Source organism: Lonchura striata, chromosome 1 (genome assembly GCF_046129695.1).
Source record: "Lonchura striata isolate bLonStr1 chromosome 1, bLonStr1.mat, whole genome shotgun sequence".
Classification (NCBI taxonomy): Eukaryota; Metazoa; Chordata; class Aves; order Passeriformes; family Estrildidae; genus Lonchura; species Lonchura striata.
The window spans coordinates 5,591,727-5,611,704 of record NC_134603.1 but is presented as its reverse complement, the minus strand read 5'-3'; positions in this window follow the sequence as shown (position 1 = coordinate 5,611,704).

Sequence of the window (19,978 nt, the reverse complement as noted above, 5' to 3'; positions counted from 1 at the left end):
GGGTACAGGCACAGCCAGGAGCTCAGAGCCTTCCTTTGGTCAGGTGACAGTGACAAGATGCTGACTGGTGTCATGCTTTCCGGAGAAATATTTGAATATTGACATTTTACTGGGGTTTTGGAACAGAAAATGCATGCTGTTCTGTGTACTCATGAATGTTTCAACGTTGCTTAGAGAAAAGTAATAGTAATTTTTTTGAACATCTATTTACTTCCATAAGAATCTGCAATTTTCTTCTTTTTTGCTGATCCTGTTATCAAGGAAGTACCCACCATTCTGAGGGCCAGTCTTTCCTCATCCAGACTCAACACCATATACATATTTGAGCCACAGAGTAAATAGCTTGCAAAGGGGAGTGGCCTTCAATCCTTCCATCTACAATAGAGCTGTCAGGTAAACTCCAAGAGAGAAGGATTGATGTTGGGCAGGATGGTCTATGGCTCAGCTTACAGACTCTGCTGAAGTGGCAGATTTCAGCCAAATGAGAGGCAAAGACACACCCAGGAACAGAAAGTTCATTTGCAGATTGAGTGCAGGATTTGGACCTGGGATGTACATTATGGCCAAAAGAAACTGAAACTGTAAAGAACCTAGAAAATACCTCTGGCAGGAAAAGATCTGGGGGGTAGGTGGTGAGTGAAGAGCTTTTCTTTTATACAGACAGAAGTGACTAAAAATTTGTGGACAATAGTTTTCTCCATAAGATTTGAAAATTTTAAAAAACGTCTTTTATTCTACTGTAGATGGAGCTACCAAAGGAGTAAACTATGTTTAGCCACCAAAAGGAAAGTTAACTCAGAGGGACAACACATAACTTAGCTCCTCTTGGCTTAAGTCTAATTTGTGGGAGAGAACACAGATTGGAAGACAGCTCTGAGATGTGCAGTGGATGGCCTGGCTGCTGACAGCTCTGCTATCCCAAAGTTGCACCTACTGTCTCCACAAAAAGCCAAGTGAAATTTTAAATTTCCCACGTTTTAGGTAAGAGGATATGGGTGCTGTTGTGTCACAGCCACTCTCCTGTTTTACCTTGAGTTCACTCTGCAAAAAAGGCAAGAGCCAGCCTCAAGGCTCTTGGATTGGGAGTTGCTCTCCTGTCCATCCTTTGGACCTGACAGAGGTTCTCCTTGAGAGAAATCTAATGTCTCTGTGCAAGAACAGGCTGCCAATCCATGAAGCATCTTCCAGATGAATCACAGGAGTCACAACAAACCAGAAAAAGAAAAAAGCCCCCAAAACAAGAAAAATAACTGAAAAATATGATCAGTACTAGAAAAAATACCTAACCTTTTATTTTTCAACACAGGTTATTAAGAAACCATTTTCTTTCTCTGAAAATAGTGGCATGAAGATGACCAGAACAGCAGTTCTGATTCAGGCCAAGGTTCATTGAGCCCAAAGGCCCCTCATCCATAGAGACTGTACAGGCACAAGGGAGAATCACAAATGGATCAAGTATGTGCAGTTCTTTTTCATCTCCTTAAATACTGTCCCAACCTCAGACTGCCTTAAATCAGTGGGTTTTCTGAGTTCTCATTTAGTTGTTCTATCCATTGACTCATGACAGATCATTCTCCCAAGCTGTCCTTCCTTTTCCTGAATCCAGCTGAAACTTTATGCCTCCTCAGCCAAAATTCAAGAGAAGGGCAGGTTGGATGAAGCTCTGAGCATTCTGGTCTCATTGAAGATGTCCCTGCCCATGTCAAGTGGGTTGGAATGAGATGATCTTCAAGGTCACCTTCCAACCCAAACCATTCTATGATTCTATGAAAAATTCTTATCCTTCCCAAAGATGAATGGATACATGAATCTGTTATTCAGAGCAGGAAGAATGCTCCCTATTATCTGTTTTGTCCAAGCTTCCTTCAGTGGTCCCCAGGCTGGAACAAAGAACACACTGCTTTCTCCATGCCATCAGGGCTTGGTAAAGACTTTGAAGTTCAAAAAGGTAGCCCTATTTTTTGCCACTTTTCCAAGTGCAGAGCCATAAAATGACATCTCCATCTCTATTATATAAGAGGAAGAGTATCCATGTGTGCAGGTGAGCAAGGCAGAGGTGTAGCCCTGGCTCACTTTGCCCTATAAAATGTCTCTGGCCCTTTGGGGGATTTCTTTGAATTACTACTATAAAAGAGTCACTGTGTTGATTTTTGCTGTGGATGTTGTTTTAAGTGGTAATTCATGGAAGGTGGTCACACATGAAGAATAGTTGTTGCCATGCTGTTCACATGAGAGGAGGGCTGCAAATCCGTAGCGATTCCAAGATCTAATGAGACTGGCAATATATAAGAAGGGCACTGCAATTTCAGTCATTAAGACTCACCAGAGGTCCCCCATAAAAATTCTTCCCTGCAATCTACAAAATTCATTCATTAAATCATCTGCTCATGAATGAAGTCTGTCCTTTACAATGCAGCTGCAGCAGTGAAGTAAACATTGCAAATTTAAGAACTGGGAAGTGGCTCAGTTAAAAATACAGTGCCTGACTCAAAGCCTGTCATAGCCATATCTATCAGTTCTGGTGGCCTTTGGATCAGGCTGTTTTCAGGAATACAAAGATTATGATGACAAGTATTAGTGACTGGATTGTAAGGAGTCAGACTTCCCTTTAGTTTCACAGGCTCTCTTCGTGTCCTTTGCTTCCACCAGCTGTGTGCATTTGCACAGTCACTGAAGTGTTTGTGGACCATGGACTCAGTCAGCTGAGAGCAAGAGGAAGCTGAGCTCGGGTTACTGGGTGAATGCACCTGTGTCCTTAGAGCAGTAGCTCGGGAAAATGACGGAGGAGGGAACCTTCCCTGTGCAGCTCTCATTTTATTCTTTGTACCTTCCTCCCACTGATGTTCAAAGGAGTGAAACCTCTGTTGGATACACTCGGGCAGGGCTCACATGATCCAACAGCGTTCCTTTCTCCAGGCAGTGTTTGTGCAGAGGCAGGTGGAACAGGGGACTGGTGCTTTAATTCTTGCCTCCATCCCCCCTGTGCCTGCAACATGACAGTCCTCTTGAAAGTAATCAGCAGTGACAGAAAACATGCACGAAGAGTCTCATTGACTTAGGGAGAGGGTGCTTGTGTGGAGCAACTTCACACGTGGGAGAAAAAAAAGAATCAGACCTACGCTTCGTATTTTTCCCACACTAGTTTCTTTTCACAGGGAATTCACTAATATTAAATCCACCTAGGTGGCAGGAATGTGAGCATCTGGTCCAACCTAAATAGTCTCTTCTGTTCTATTTTTATCCTCATGTATCATTTTTATTCTGCAGAGCCTGTGCGTGGCAGAAAGGGTGAGTTCACTTCTCAGTGTGCAAGCCAAAGGTCTCTTCCAGAACTGCTGTGAGGGATTTGGAAGATATTTCACTCAAGCACAGAATTTATATATAGGCACAAAGCTTTCATTAAACATGAGCAGCCACGGGGACAGCATCAGTCACTGACGGTAATGTATGCACGTCTTGTAGGCACACTATAGAGGAGTGAGCTGCTTGGAGAAATTAATGCAGCAAAGGTGTTGAGTATGGATGCATTTGTTACTGAATCGACTCCATCTAAGTTTCCTGAGCCACTGTGACTTCCAGGTCTATTTGTAGATTACCAAATGCTCACAAGTTTGACTGTCACTTTTGCATTTACTGCAGCTGATGCCTCAATGTGATATTTAATGCATATTTTAAATGAATAATTCCCATAGCAAACCTGCCCTGATGGAGAATAAGTCTTTGAGGAAAACCCTGGCAAGGTAAAAAGGAAGATCCCTGAACAGGTACAGCCCACACCGTTGTCACCAGAGGTAACTGAGCTGCAAAGATGCAGAGCTCTGGGAGAGACATCTTCCTGCAGCAACGGGTACTGTATTTTGGTGCAACAATTTCTGAATGAATTGGTGGGAAATGTGCATTTCATTAAAGTCACCACTGAAGAAGGAAAGCAGTTGTGGAGGGGGCTTGCTAGCTAGTGCAATAAGCTGCAACTGTTACTAATGGAATGCCACAGTAAAGGCAAAATAAGAGCTGACATGTATATTTGCTGTGGAATTGTCCTTTTCTGTCCAGAAAAAAATTGCTTAGAATGTTTAGAACAATGCTGAATGAAATGTGAATTAAATTTTCTGGTTTATTTTACTTCTCTCTTTTGATTGTTTGTGCAACAGAGTCCAGCTTTTATCTCCTTGGAATAAATGGTTGATGTATACTCATCCTTTTTATTTGGAAGAGATTGAGTGGGGTCTTCCACACCTCCTTCTATTTTTTTTTTTTCCTATTTGAGGACACATGAATGCACTCACCCTTCAGTTACCTCCATAATTTCCACAGTGCATTTTGTTCTAACATTTTTTCTGGCCTCTATTCCCATCGTTTATGACCTGACTGCCTCCCAGTAATGGAAACACTTTTCCCAGCCAGCGTTTTCCTCCTGCATATACCATTGTTGAGGTGGGGAGCTGGGAGTTTCACCAAAGCTGCACAGAAAGCCTGTGGAAGTTGGGGTACCCAGCTGAGTAATCTCAGCCTAGATCTGACACAGTCTTCCATGGCACCTGGTGGGGCGTCCCTCTGCCTCCACTTGCAGCTCTTGCCAAGCTGCTTCAGTGGTCCATGGCCTGAATATTCCAACCCAATCCCTGAATACTCCAACTGTGGATGCTACTTTGAACCCTACCTAGAATGCCTTAAGGCCAACCAAGCCAATCTGTTGTAAAGCAAGTGGAAGAAAAGCTTCTTCCCTCATCTCCACAGACATGCTGGAAGTGCCAGCTTTATCTCTACAAATTCAGACAGTGGTTGGACTGACTAGCAATTAAAAAGCTGGTGCTAAACATTGTTATTACTGTATGTGACTGTGTTGAAATGGAAGTAAGACCGTAGCAGCAGCTTAAACCTCAGCTAATTCAATTACATTTAGCTGTGCCAGGGTCTCTTACAGATATTTTCTAAAATAAATTCCAACCTGTATATACACAAAAAGCAGAACTGTTTCTTTGAAAGGAAGATTATAGTGTTACTGGTAGAGATCAGGCAGGATATTTACTGCAGTGGAAACCTTTTCTGAGAAACTCAGAGTCAGGACAAAAAGGCAGAACCAGCTCATGGAGACAATTTCCCACCACCTTGTATTATCACTTAGTTTAAAACTGGAGGAGGGAAGGAAAGTGAACCTTTAATAACTGCCCAGATCTAAAACCAATTTCAGTGCTCAAGACAGTTTGTAAACACACAATATGCTTTAAAAAGGATTGATGCTGTGCATATTTTCCTGCTGTTGAAGTCAAACAAAGCTTTAAAACACCTTCCATTCTTGAGGGTGTGTAAATGGCTACATTATTGAGAGCCTTTCTCTGTCTGAAGATGAGAGATTTCCTTCTTAGCTCTCTTACACACAATCAGGAATAACCCACAGAGAATTGACCTGGTATATATTTGTTATGAGAAAAGAATAGAAAAAGAAGTCCTATATAAAAAAAATTCTAACAAGCATATAAATTATGATGATTTATACTTTTGGGCTAGGAGTTGAGATTCCTTTTAAAACCACAATTGATGGATGAAGCCTCACAACATGCCTGTGATTCAGTAAGTACTCCACTCAGTTTGCAGATGGTTGCTCTGAAGCACAGCATTGTTATATGCTGTTATATATTGTTACAAGCCCAACAAATGAATTAGTGGCAGAGCATGAACCAAATGCAGATTGCTATATCCTGATTATTACAGAGCACTGCTTTGGGACAGCATTTCTTCCTTGTGGCTGCTCACAACACAGCAAGAATTTCTGTGGTTTTGTGTCTCTTGGCTACAAAAGTTGACAGCTTAGCACGGTACTGCTGCCTTTATATCTTCATGGTGCCACATCTCATCATCCTGAGACCCATGGTTTTTTTGACAATCCACAATACCCCCAGGCTCTAATACTGGGCTTGGTATTTTTTAACTTAAACCTAAAATACTTGGATAAGGGGCAGATGCCTCCTCAGCAGGTTTTCTGATGACACAAAGCTGGGAGCAGTGGCCAATACCCAGAGAGCTGTGCAGCCATGCAGAAAGACCTCATCAGGTGAGAGAGATGGGCAGGGAAGAACTGTCTGAAATTCAACAGAGGTAAATGGATCCTGCACCTGGGAAGGAATAATCAGCACAGGCTGAGAGCTGATCTGATGGAAAGCCACTCTGCTGAGAAGGACCTGGGGGTCCTGGTGGACAACAGCTGTCCCTGAGCCACAGGGCCCTTGTGGCCAAGAAAGCCCATGGGATCCTGGGGTACATTGGGAAAAGCATTGCCAGCAGGTCAAGGAGGTGATCCTGTCCCTCTAGTCAGCCCTAGTGAGGCACATTCAGAGTTCTGTGTCCAGTTATGGGCTCCTCAGGACAAGAGAGACATGGAGCTCCTGGATCTGGGCCACTGGAGAACAACAAAATATGATTACTCTCTTACGAGGAAAGGCTGAGGGAGTCAGGGCTGTTCAGCCTCAAGAAGCTCCAGCTGAGAGGGGAGCTCATCCCTGTCTGTCAGTGTCTGCAAGGAGAGCTCAGAGCAGGGCCAGGCTCTGCTCAGTGTGCCCAGCAAAGGGACAAGAGGAAAGGCAGGAACTGATGCTCAGGAAGTTCCACCTGGACATGAGGAATAATTTCTTTCCTGTGCAGTGTCCAAGCACTGAACAGATTGCCCAGAGAGGGTGTGGGGTCTCCCTCAGAGGATATTCCAGAACTCTCTGGACACAATCTTTGCCTGTGCTTTAGGATGGCTTTGCTTGAGCAGGGAGGCTGGACCAGATGAGCCACTGTGGTCCCTTCCAGCCTGACCCATTCTGGGATTTGGTGATTCTGTGATTCTGTGTAATGCATTTAAGTCACTGAAATAGATCTTTAAAAACTGTGCCTACTAGAAGGTTTAGAAATGCTTAACTGCCAGCCAGGCTCTGTAAGTCCATCCTGAAGGAGCAGTCAAGAAGAGGGATGGCTGCCACTGATGGCTCACACTATAGATGTGCAAGACAAAAAAGATCAGTGATAAGGGCAGAATGCACAAAGAGAGTGAAAAGAATGACAGCAAAGGTCATCATACAGGGAATCTAACCTAGATGGGGGGAAAAGCAGACTGGGATGAAGATGTAGGAGACTGAGGAGGGAAGTGAACAGAGAAATTGGATGCTGAGGATGTGAGGCTAGGAGGGAGATGGTACAATCAGTCATTTGACACTGGGCAGAAAAAAATTGTGGTCAGAACTCAGAAAATGTTTATCAATGTCCACTTCAGCTGTGTCTGCAGCTTTTCCAGCTGTCTGGAGACTCTGGATGAATCCTCTTGGCATTTTTTCTTGAAGGCAACAAAATAGAGGAGGGAACAGATAGCACCCGCATTTTATTTTCCTCAGGGGGACAGGCAGTCTGTCATGCAATGTTCCAAACACAGAGGATTTTTGGGAAAGGCACATTATGTCCAGTGAAGTTCTCACTGGCATGATACTGGCATAATAAAGTGGACTCTCAGGCTCAAACTCTGTCCTGAACTGTGTGCCTTGAAGATTACTGAGCACATCTCTTGCTAAGGCTTTTTTCTTGCATGGACATCACACTGCAGAGACTTTTGCCTGTGCTTGGGTGTCAAGAGAAGATATGTGAGAAGAAAATAAAGAGTCAGATCTCCACCAGCTCTTCAGTTTTCTGTTCCCACTCTTAGTGCAGCTGAAGAACTCTTGTGTGTGCCAGTATCTGAGCGGCATTAAAGCTAAAACACCTCCCAGCCAGTCTCCTGAAAAGACAGTTTAGGAGGGAAATTTGCTGTTTAAACAGACATTCCCTGAGATTAATTTTATGTCTGTAGTGGATTCATTTCTCTACTGCTAAACTATAGTGGAAAAGCAAGTGTCTGCAGACGCCTGCCTGCAAAGCAGAGCTTTGCATAAGCTTAGGAACTTTTCCCCACCAGCAAAGCAAGCTGTCTGACTGCAGACACAGCTTCTGCTGGATAGCCACACTGCTTTTAGGACTTGGTGCCAGCTGAGCTAGACAGTGACTGCTCACACCTCCTCACACCCTGGAGCAATGTTGCTTGGCCAGTGAAAAGCTTGTGGTTAGTGGTGGCCAAACAGCCTGACTGGTGCTGGCCCTGGTTCTGCAGTGTGTGCTTGGGGCACTGCTGGGCTCTTCCTCACTGAACCTGCTCTAAAGCCACAAGAAATAACCCACAGGAGTTGCAGGTCAAAAGTTTATGAGACAATGGCAAATTATATTTCTGGCCTGCTGAGTCATTAAAAGGAGATGGAGAAGGAGGGGCTCAGGAATTTTTGGTTTTCTCTGAAGATCATGCCTTGGCAAGGTTAAATAATTTCTGGAAGATTGAAAAGACCCATTGGGCAGATTGGAAAGTCTTGCAAAGGCCTTTTTTGAGCAGACTGAAAAGACAGAAATCTGAGTTCTGAATATGAAGCTGCTTGATAGCTTCATAAGACCACTTACTATCAATCTCATCCTCTTAGCACAGAAGAGGATGAGACAGCAGGGCACATGATTGAATGTTTTTCATATATTGTGAAATAAACCACACTCCACTTCCTACTGCAGCAAGTGTCAGGTGTGCAAGATAAAACTGGGGCTGAGGTACACTCCAGACCATGGCACGTTCTGCATTTCAAACGTACACAGCACCATCCCTCCACAGGCTACACAAGATTGAATTAATCACAATTTCCAGCACAGTGCTAAGTAAAACAGAAGACTGGTACACTACTAATAGTTAAGGCTTCTTATAGCAGCCTCATCTGTTATCACATCCTCCGCCATCGTTCAGCTTCTCCTCCCACCTCGCAGTTACTCTGGCCCTCGTACTCTGTTTATCTTGCTCTTCCTCTCCTGACTCCATGCCTCTTTCCATGCTTCTCACTTGCCTGGATGCAGCTTGCCTGCTGACCCCTGATGCCACCAGCTCACACAAATCCTCACTTCTGTCATGACACAACATGACAACCTTCGTGGGGTGCCAGCAGAGGTCCGTGTTCCTGGCTCTGCAGCAGGGGACAGCTCCCTGCACTCCTCTGGGCTACAGCCTCTTCATCTATGGGAACAAGAACTTTACAACCTGACTCAGGCCTTGACTTTCTGTGTGTCTTGAAGTCTGGAAAATCAAAGCCTGGGTTTGGTGCAAATGACTGGTTTCACTGGCAGTTTGCATGAGCAGAGACTGGGAATGAATGAAAAGACATTTAGCATTTAGCCCAAAGCATCTATTATGAATATGTCATTAAATCCATCCTAGCACAACTTCTGCAGTTAAGGAATAGAGTAGGAGCTCCAGGCCTGACCTGGAGCTGAATCTAGGGGATTTAAGGAGAGAGGGAGGATTTAATTCTATGTAAGATCACTATTAACTGACACACTGTCATGATGCTTTAGAGAAGAGGGGATGATTACAGAGGGAGAGCAGGAGCTACAAAATAGCACTTTTATTTTTCAAAACCTTCACATAGCTTGGCAGAACAAATGACAACAGAAGTTAAAACAGCACTTTTTAATTTTCCATTCTTTATTTCCATGTGATTCTTCTGTGGAACTGCAATTAGGATATTTATTTCCCTGTCTTGTGCTTTTTCAACACAGAATGTCAAATGGTTCAGTAACAGATAGAAAATCATGGCTCTTATCTCCCTATAAATATAATAGTGCATCTCTGCAGGACTAAATCCAGGTATTCATGATGCTCATAGTCACCATTACCCTATTATCCTAATGCCTTGCATTAATGGATTTCTCCTTGCATCACTTGACTGAGGAGAAATTCAGTGCTGAATTACTGCCCTCATCTTACAGACAGGAAACTGCATCTTAAGAGAAATTACAGCATTGCCCACAGGAAACATGTGCAGATCAGAAACCTCAACCAAAAGCAATGCAGACACAAAGGCCAAATCTGCTTCCTGGAGTACCTCTCCAGCACTTATGGGAACCAGATTTCCGTGAGACTTTTCCCCAGTCAGGCCCACACAAACAAGATTTCAAACAACTACGTGATAAACTCAAAGCCAAACCAAAATGTTTAGCTGACAGAAGCTTGAAAATGAAGCCTCAAAGCTGGCAACAGTGTCATTTACACCTGCTGGGAATTTGACCCAATCCATTCACTGCATCCAATTACGCAGACGATAAACCACTGAAATTGTCAGATATTATATACCTTTAATGGAAGAGCAAAGCAGTCCTCTAGAATGTAAGATTTTGGGGAATTTCTCTCTGCTGGATTGGGAAGAACAAAAATTCTTCATGTGAGGCAACTATTCTTGCAAAATTGCTAATAAATTTATTAGAAACAGGGAATTTCTTTTATAAGGAAACATGTTCTCATGAGAAATTTCTGATGAAGAAACTTTCCTCCAGCTCTGAATTCCCATCAGATACCATTGAGGATCTCCTGATGAGGGTGCTGATAAACAGAAACCTTCCCAGACCCGTGTTAGGTCTGTCTATGGAATGGCAACACCAGGCCCCAGCTCTTATGATGACTTGCACCTCTCAGCTTTTGGGTAAAGGTGTTGACACAGCTCACTGCTGTCAACTTACTTTACAATAAAGACAAAAAATGGTTGAAAAGAAAAAAAATATTGGAAAATATGATTCTATCATAAGGTTTATAAAGCAGAAGTTCATCCACCTCCAAACACTGCCAGGCTTCTCACAGCCCCATGTCCACCCAAGTTCTAAATGGGCACCAAACAGGGAGTGATTGACACCCCTGCCGAGTCTGGGCACCAACATTTTGACCTTCAGTGAGACCAGTGTCAAAATTTCTATGTCACAGGTTCACTTAGGGAATTAAGATGATTAATTTAAAGTTCACACACCTCATAAAGGGCTAAAGCAGACAAAGAGCCTGGGGAGGAGGTGGTACTTTGGTGACACAATGGTTTGCAACTGCAGTACTTTGGAAATTCTGCCCTGCCTCTGGTATTAAAGGGACTGTGTAATCCTATTTTCCTTTCTTAGAAACCTGTTCTCTGCTAACAGTGTTGGAAGCCTGTTGTAGCTGTTTGTCTGTCACAGTGAAAATATGGCTTTATTTATTTATACAAACCAACCAACAAAAAGACAGTCTGTGTGCCTGCCTCTCTTCCTGTAGGAATTTGATCAAATTTAGCTTTACAAATGCAGAAATAATTCCATTGAGAAGAGAATCCAGAGATATTGTTGTTTATATGATATCCAATGCTTTGTTTCAGAACTGCAGGAAATAGAGGCTCCATTTTTCAGCACCGAGATTCTTCCTGACTGAAAAAAGCACATGGAACCTTTTCACTAAACTTTTCATGTTCTTCCAGCCTGAAGGTTTTTCCAGCCCTTTCTAGCTCCAGGTCATGTCCTTCTAGTGTCTTGTCAGCTTTCAGATTGTCTCACCTTTTCATTCCTATTTTCCTTTGCATTTGCTCATTATCTCTCCCTTCATTCTCAGCAATCTAGTCCTTAGTTAAAGTAAATGTCAACTTCTTTCTCTACTGACATGAAATGATATTTTAACATTTATGCTCTTGCTTTGCCTCAACTCATAATTACAATGATCAAATTAGCTATTTCATTAAAGTCCATGGCCAGACTGCTAACAGAGCCCCTCTTTTAGTATAATTTAACATCAGCATGCAGTGCAATGAAGGTGCCTAGAACTTAACACATGCCAGCTGGAATAGTTACCAGTTAGCTCTGAACCTAACTGAAATAATTTGTCACCACTGACCCAGAAGAGAATGCTTTACATTGCTTGCTGAAGTTTAGTTTCTGGGGCCAAGTATTCCAGTGCCTCCATTCAACAACATAACACAATTTGTCTTAGCTCCTGTTCCAGATGCTTGAATTCACCACAACAAATGATACGAACCAAGATTGCTTTAATCCACTTTCCACCTCACCCCGGTTCACGTGGTGGTCCTTTTTCTGCTCACAGTGTTGGTTAAAAGAGATTCAATGTCAGTAATGGAGATCCCACTGTCCATGAAGGGCCAGCACTGCTCTGCTTGTGGCCTCCTTTTCCCTGTGAGACCCATCACAGACCCCTAATGCATGATCTGGATAGAGCAGTCCATTTAAAATCACTTATTGACTCAGTGCCTTGGAGAGATCCATGAGGGTTACAGAAAGATGCTAGAACAGCTGTACTCTAATGAGAATGGGTCTGATTAGTGACACACATGTGCCAAAAATTTCCTTGAAGGGCTAGGTTAGCACACACAGGAGAATAAGGGCTTTGGTATTTAACAGGGTTTTTTAATCTTTGCCTATGCAAAAATTAATCACTTGATTCTTGTTTTTTTCAGAAATTAACATCTCAGTACTGATAGCAATAACTGAGCTGAGTGTGCTTTCTGAGACATTCAGTGTCCTTTTCTGAGTATTGCCCATAAAGTGTAAAACTAATTTTACATCAACAAATCTGAATATTAATGATGAAATTGAGGTCTTGCTGTTCCCAGTGTGGGAAAGGGAAGCTGGGACAGAAGGCTGAGAAGTCCCTTGGACAGCTAAATTTGGTGTTCAGCTGCCTTCAGGAGGATGGAAAACTACCACCCCAGTGCCCTACAGCAGCATCAGCAGCCCCTGTCCCCCAGGGCTCCAGTGTCAGCCAGCAGGCAGAGTGCTCTGCACCACTGGCACCATTAGAGCCCATAACTCTGTAAGTGTATATCCCCAAAGTCTATGCTAATCTCATCTGAAAAATCCTCCTTGGCAATTACAAGAATTGTAGGGACTACAGAAAACCCCTCTGAAATTATCCTGCTATCACATTGCCTGTGCTATGGCCTGTGGAGAAGATTTGCTTCCCACAGAACAAAGGCACTGCAGTTTCAGTGGGACAGGGTGGGGTTTTGCTTCTTTCTCTGTGATGGTCTATATGGGAATCTTTTAATGCCATGGTAGTATTGGAAGTTATAGAAAGTCAAGGATATTTGAGACAGGTCCTGTGAGGATTGCATATGCACACAGTAGTGGCATTTTGGAGAGGAGAAGAACTTTGCTGCAAGAAGAAGCTTTAGAGACAAAACTATACCATGCATTAAATATGTCTGTTTACTCTCTTTACTTTTATGTTCTCATGTGTCCTATCACAATGGTATCTGTGCTGACGAATTTTGCCATTGGAAGCTAGGATAATATTCCAGTGATTAATTTTATAAGTAGCTCTCATTCTGACATAATTTTATCCAGACAGGTATTGCTTCCAATATTTCATATTTGCTCTTATTGAGGCCAAAGACTTCATGAACTTCTGGTGTGTGCTTATAGAAAGGATAGAGACAGATTCTTTTCAGGGCTGCAGAGTGAAAAGATGAGAAGCATCAGACACAGGTTGCAGTAAGAAAAAATTCTGCTATTTGCAAGAAAGCATTTTTCACAATGTTCCAGCTAAGCACTGGAACGGGTTGTCCAGGCAGGCTGTGATTTCTCCATTCTTAGAGGGAACCCACAAGCAAACTGACCCAGATATAAAATGAGTCTTAGAGCATAGAGCAGGAGATTGACCTAGAGGCCTACAGAGATACTTCCTAATATACAGTAACCCCTGATTCTAACATATATTCACAAGAAAAATTTATTGTCCAGAGTGTTTAGGCCAAGAGCAATACTAATTTTAAATGGCATGGAAGATGGATCTGAAGGCTTCTATATTTGAGCTCATTATTTTCTTCAGTCTTTGAGATTAGGAGTTACCAGGTTCCTTGTGAATGATGTCTTTTGGAAGGCAACGTTTAATGCACTTCAAAAAGCTTAGACAACAAAATATAATTGAATCAATCAGCAGACAGACTCAGAATTTGGTTTCAGAGGTGTTTTTCCAGAAGATTTTACTCTTAGATTTCCTGCCAACCAATGATGGAAAAGAAACAATGCACATAACATATGTGTGTAGGCAAAGCTGCTTGACCTTAGTCAATCACACATTCATAGAAAAGAGTTCATGATAGACACAGTGGCAGAAATTGTTCCGCTTCAGCACATAATGTTAGTCATAACCTATTAATCGACAATTTGTATAGAAAAGAAAAAAAAAGAGAAAGGAACAATTAGCAGAGAAATTATTGATGGCAATTTGCTCTCCCAAAACTGCCTGTTCTATATCCTCCATTAGCGTTACCCTACCTCAGAGCTTGGAGAAAGGAAGGCTGATGTATATTAGCCAGGCTACATTGTTAGCTGTCACTCAACAAATGAGGAAATCATTGTATTTGCAAACTCTGCAAGCAGATCACTGTAAGCAATCTTCAAGAACATGCATTTGAATTCACTCTCAAATAACTGTCGGCATGTTGGCAAATAGAACTGGCATGGTTTAATTTAAAATTTGATTTATCATTGCTTTGATTGTGGACACACATGTTTGCCTTTTATTTTTTTTTTTTAAATAAAAAGCGAAATTATTTGCTTTTCACTTAAGTCTGGACAAATATTTCTAATGGCATCATTAGGTCATTAAGGCCTAAATAACAATTATGTTCAGATAAAAACTATAAACAACTTTGTATTTGCACTTTAAGAGCATCTGCTCTATCTAAGCCAAGATACATGAGGACTTTGCTTCACTCTGCCTTCCTCCAAAACTTGATTCTATGATTTTGATGTTGGCAGAAAATGAAGTTTTACTCTAGGACACATAGGTTGCACTGTGATTTAAAGGAGAACTGAAAATACAGTCAAAAAAGAAGACACTCAATAAAATTTCTTCATTGGATATATGGATCAGACAAACATCTGGATGTGAGCTCTTTTCAACAGAATTTCCTCGCAGGATCCTCGTTATTCCTGAGCTTCATGACATTACTGAACAGAGAGCTCTCCCTCTCTCTCTCATCATTCACTCACGATCTGAACATCAGGGTCTTTGAATATGTCTTTAGCTGAGCTCCAAAAATTGCAGCAAAGCATTAATCTATTGGACTGTGCATTCACAATTCTGCCAAGAATTCTGAGGGACTCGCAGTGCAGTTTCTGTGATTTCCAGCTCAAGCAGAAGTAAGCAGTACTCTGATAGCTGATCTGGTACTCCTGAACTGCATTTCTCATCAGTGGGTCATTGTTATCCCATGTTAGTACCTTCTGCTTCACATTCCATTTTTAGCCTGTCTCTCTCACAGCTAGATCCCTGTACAAGTCCATTTCTTTTCAGAAGTCAGCAGCTTTTATAGGTGGGACCCAAATTTTCTTCTGCACATTATACCATTCCAGACACTGGACAGAAGAGGATTCCTAAGAAAGAACTGAGCCAGCATGTGCTGACATTTGCCCATCTTCTGTGACTTTTCATCCAGGAATTCCTCAACAGGCATTGTGTGTGTACATTTAATAGTCCTTAGCATGTTTTCTTCTATGAATCTGCCTAATCACATAATGTGGTTTCTTGAACCCACATAAACTTATAAGAGCATCCCATGGGAAGAAATTTCACAGCCTAATTATATATTACACGAGGGACAATACCCTCTTGTTTTTGGCTCTGAACTTGTAGCCTGGTAGTTTCATTATTATCCCCTAGTTCTGGTATTGAAAGAGAGCATGAAGTAAACTGTAATTTTCTCCATACCACTCAGGTTTTAAAAGGCCTCTTTAAAATTCCTCCTCTGCTGTTCACTTTTAAGGGAGAAGATTCTTAATCTTTTAATCATGCCTCACACATTTATCCCTTGCTGTGTCACCCTTTCCAAGAAATTCAGGCCTACTGCACCTTTTTGAGATATATGAGACACAACCCCATACAGTCATCAGGATTTAAATAATGTGGGGTCACACCAGTACAATGAAGTTCTCTTTTAGGATGTCAACTCCTTTTTCCAACACATGATTTGTATTTTTGACCTTGTGGAGCAGCGCAATTATGTTTTCATGCAAAGTTTTCCTCTACTCTCAAAATGTTGCTTCTAAGTGAAATAATCAACTGTTCTGCACACGTTCAAACAATTCTGTATCACTTTTTGTCTAAGCCCTGCAAACTTTCCTTCACTTAGTTATCCTAATCCTGACCCAGTGGTTATTCCTGCAGGCTGATCCCCCATAATCACAGAATCACTGAATGGTCTGGGTTAGAAAGGGTTTAAAAGATCATCCAGTTCCAACCCCCTTGGCATGGGCAGGGACACCTTCCACTATCCCAGGTTTCTCAGAGCCCCATCCAGCCTGGCCTTGAACACTTCCAGGGGTGGGGCAGCCACAGTTTCTCTGGGAAACCTGTGCCAGGGCCTCACCACCTTCACAGTAAAGAATTTCTTCCTAATCTAAACATTCCCTCTTTTAGTTTAAAGCCATCATCCTATCACTGCAAGCCCTTGTCAAAAATCCTTCTCCAGCTTTTCTGCTAGTCCTCTTTAGCTGCTGAAGGAGGTAAATTGCGTGTTCTGTTCACAGTGGTGGAGGATTGCTGCCTTTTTGCATCTACAGAACTCTGATATATCTGTAGTTAGTGGAATATTTTCTTTGCATAGAAAAAAGTGAAAGCTTCCAGAGGTGCTGCTTCACAAAAAGGCTTAAAACTTACTGGCATGTTATAATGGAAAGGATGAATACCACCTGCAAAACACACAGAGAAATGTTCAACTGCCTGAACCAGAAACTTATATTATTTCTCTTTATTGAACATGTGTATAAATCAGGTTATTGCATACCATCCACCACATAGACATACATTTCTGAGAAGTGCACTTGCAAGACCTGAAATGAAAATAAACTAAATTAAATAAATGAAATATGGATTAATGATTCAGTTGCCAGAATTCTGTATGGTACATAACAAAGAGGGCACAGACCAACATCATCCATGAAAGAATCAGAAAAAGCAGATGTGCAAGCAACCAACCAGAAGTATAACAAGGTCAAGTTTGTTTCTCTGTCTCCCTGCCCAATGGCAGCAGTGGGAATGAAAATATATGTAAAAATTAAAAAGTGTAGAATTTTTGTGAGGAAAAAACCAACAGTAACACTACCCAGGCTGAGTGAGCAGAATGGAACTCTGGATGCTCTTGAACTCAGCTACATCTGTTATTTTCTTCAGCCACTATGTTTAGTTCACTGCCCTCTTTTTTTTGTCAAATATTACTAAAAAGAAGATGTGGTATAAGCAGTGATGGATTCAGTGAACCACAAAGCAAGGTGACCACCTGAGAGCCCCTTCAGTTACATGACAACTATTAATGTGGTTAATTTTGAGCCTTCTTTAAATGCATGTCACCCATCTCTTCAGAGCATCTCTGAGCCTTTCAGTCTATGGAAAACATTTTTTTTTTTTATTACACTATAAAGATAGAATCCTTGAAAGGTTACATCTTAAGCTTCTTACCCAGGCAGACATTTCAAAGTTTTGCAGAAGTGTGTTATGTATAAGACTCACCTAAACTTAGTCCTATATACAAAATAGACTAGTGCTTGACCCAGACTTCATCTAAACTGTCAGAACAAAAGTGGAACTAGAATTTTTCCTGATCTCCTTGATTATCTTTGTGTACTGTTCTTCAAATCCAGTTTTTGCTGGAGTATGCAGAGGTTATGACATGGCAGCCACTATGGAGACGAATTTGCCACCGACCATGGGAGTGTGGCCATTCCGCAGATGGCTCCAGCCTAGATCATGTTGGCACTGGTAGTTCTGTGATCAGGAAATGGGCAAAGTTCTCTAAATGCACATTTTCTAAGTGAAAAGATTATTTTTTTTTCCCTTAATAATTTTCAATATTTCATTTAAATCATTATTTTGGATAACACTGGGGAGCCATGAATCTCAGTGTCACAGAGATTGCAGACCAGCCTTCTAGATCTTTCAACATAAAGGCTTATCATCTTTCAAAATACCTCAGATCCGCAAAATATTTCTGTTTTGTGGGGTTTGTCTATTTCTAAATGTGAGGTTTTCTTTCTGCATCTGATGTATGGAGAAATCAATTTGGTGAGCTCAGAGAATATTGGAGAAAAAAATCTGTGTCTTCCAAGCCCCTGAGCTGGCAAAGAATTTGCTGAGGACTTCAGCAACTTGCGGCTGGCCAAGGCCTGTTATTTAGCTAATTTATTGACAACAGTAATATTTTCCTTCTTTAGGCATCAAACTGAAAGATATCATAATGTACTTGGGCTGCAGCCCTGTGAAAGAGAGCAAAGATTGGATTTGTTCATCCCATGTCTTCCACAAAACTCTTGACAAGAGTTTTTCACTTGCCCTAAACCAAATAATTCTTGTAGATAGAAATACTTGGTTATCTGGTTTAATGTATGCCTGGAAGTTCCTTCACAGGTGATATTGGACTTTGTGTCCTTGGAATTTCCACTGGGATTTGACAAGTAAAATTATTGCAGAAATTCTGAATTCTGTGAAATGAGCTTGGCTGGATATTAGCCAGTCATCCAGGAGAAACTGAAGTCCTGGAAAGCTCAGGCCAGTATCTTGTCCAGCTATTCAAAGAGCTTACTGGAAGTCTGTGTTCACTTCCCTCTTCTGCCTGAGAAAAGAAACAGACTGGAGGTCATGTCTGCATAAATGCACCTTCATGACTTCTAGTGTTTGGGTAAGGTGAGGGAGCAGCCCCATCCATCAGCTCTGTTGAAGTTTTTCATACTGTAATTAAAAAAAAATGCACTCAGAACAGGGACAAGAATGAAAATGAATCACCATTGAGTGATGAGTCTGTTCTACTGGGAGGGAAAGAGTTTGAAGCTCCAGCTCTTCTTCAGAAGGCTGTTTGTTTTATCTATTTGTGTGATGGACATTTCATCTCACATCCCAAGGCTTCCTCACTCCAGCACTGCACCAATTACCTGCCAATCAAACTATCAGATTAGTACACACACTTTTTTTGGATGCCACCTCTGGTTTCCATAGAAACTGTTTTAAGCCTTATCCTCTCTCTCAATTAGAACTTTTTATAATTTCTCCACCCTTATGAAATCATTTGTGGTTCCCATGGTAATCACTGAAAATTTGTTATCTCTCAAGTACTGCTTCTTAATCAGAGGCTTCACCAATGGCAGTGTCCTGCTGGAGAAGTAAAAGACACAAGAAGGTTCTAATCCTTTTTTGGAGTGAATAGTGTGTCCTTTGCTCATCCTTAAGGCCATGCACCATAAATCCCTTCTGAGTTTGACATCAAGGTTTGGTCACAGTGGAGTTCACTGCATTCACTGAGCATGCTGCTCTGTCCCCATTTTATCGATTGCAAAGATGATGGGCACAGGCTTGCACTCACTTTGTCTGAGGTGTTTCCATAGGTCAGGTTGTCTGAACAAAGCTTGTAGGAGAATTCAGGTCTCCTTTGCTGAATTTACCTCCCATCTAAGTCCCATTTTCACTGGAGCACCATGCACTCTTCTATGAGACAGGCAAAAGTCTGAATGCCCCGTGTAACATTCATTTCATATTCAGTGTTTAACATACCAGATAGTCAATACAAACCAAATTTTATATTTTTATATATATATATATATATATATATACATACATACATACAGATACACAAACTAAATTTGTAGCACATTTTATTCACTCTCCTTCAAGCCTACAGCAATTTCCATGACTGTAAATATTCTGATGCATGATAATGTCCTACCACAGTCCCAGACTGAGGTTTGCTTTGACACTAAAAGCAGAGGTGCAGCTGATCTCAGCCCATTTTTTTTCAAAAATCAGCCCACGTTGATCCTCCTCTACAACAGCTCTTCTTGGAGTCCTACTCTGAGCCTGTTATCAAGGTTCAGAAGCAAGTCCCATGGATGTTATCCTCTGGCCTTTCTGACTCAACTCCAGCATTTCAGCAACTTCTATCTTTATCCATCTGGGATGATAGCAGACAACTTTCCATCAAATACTGGTTGTACTTGCCTCTTACAGCTGATTCTGGACTTCTCCCTGCACTGAGTCATAAAAACCAAATTAACTGTGTTTCAAATTTTGGTTTAATCTAAAATGCAGATATGTGCCTCTATATCTTCTGGATGTACAAGGCATCACTTGATGTAGTAAAATCCCATATCCATC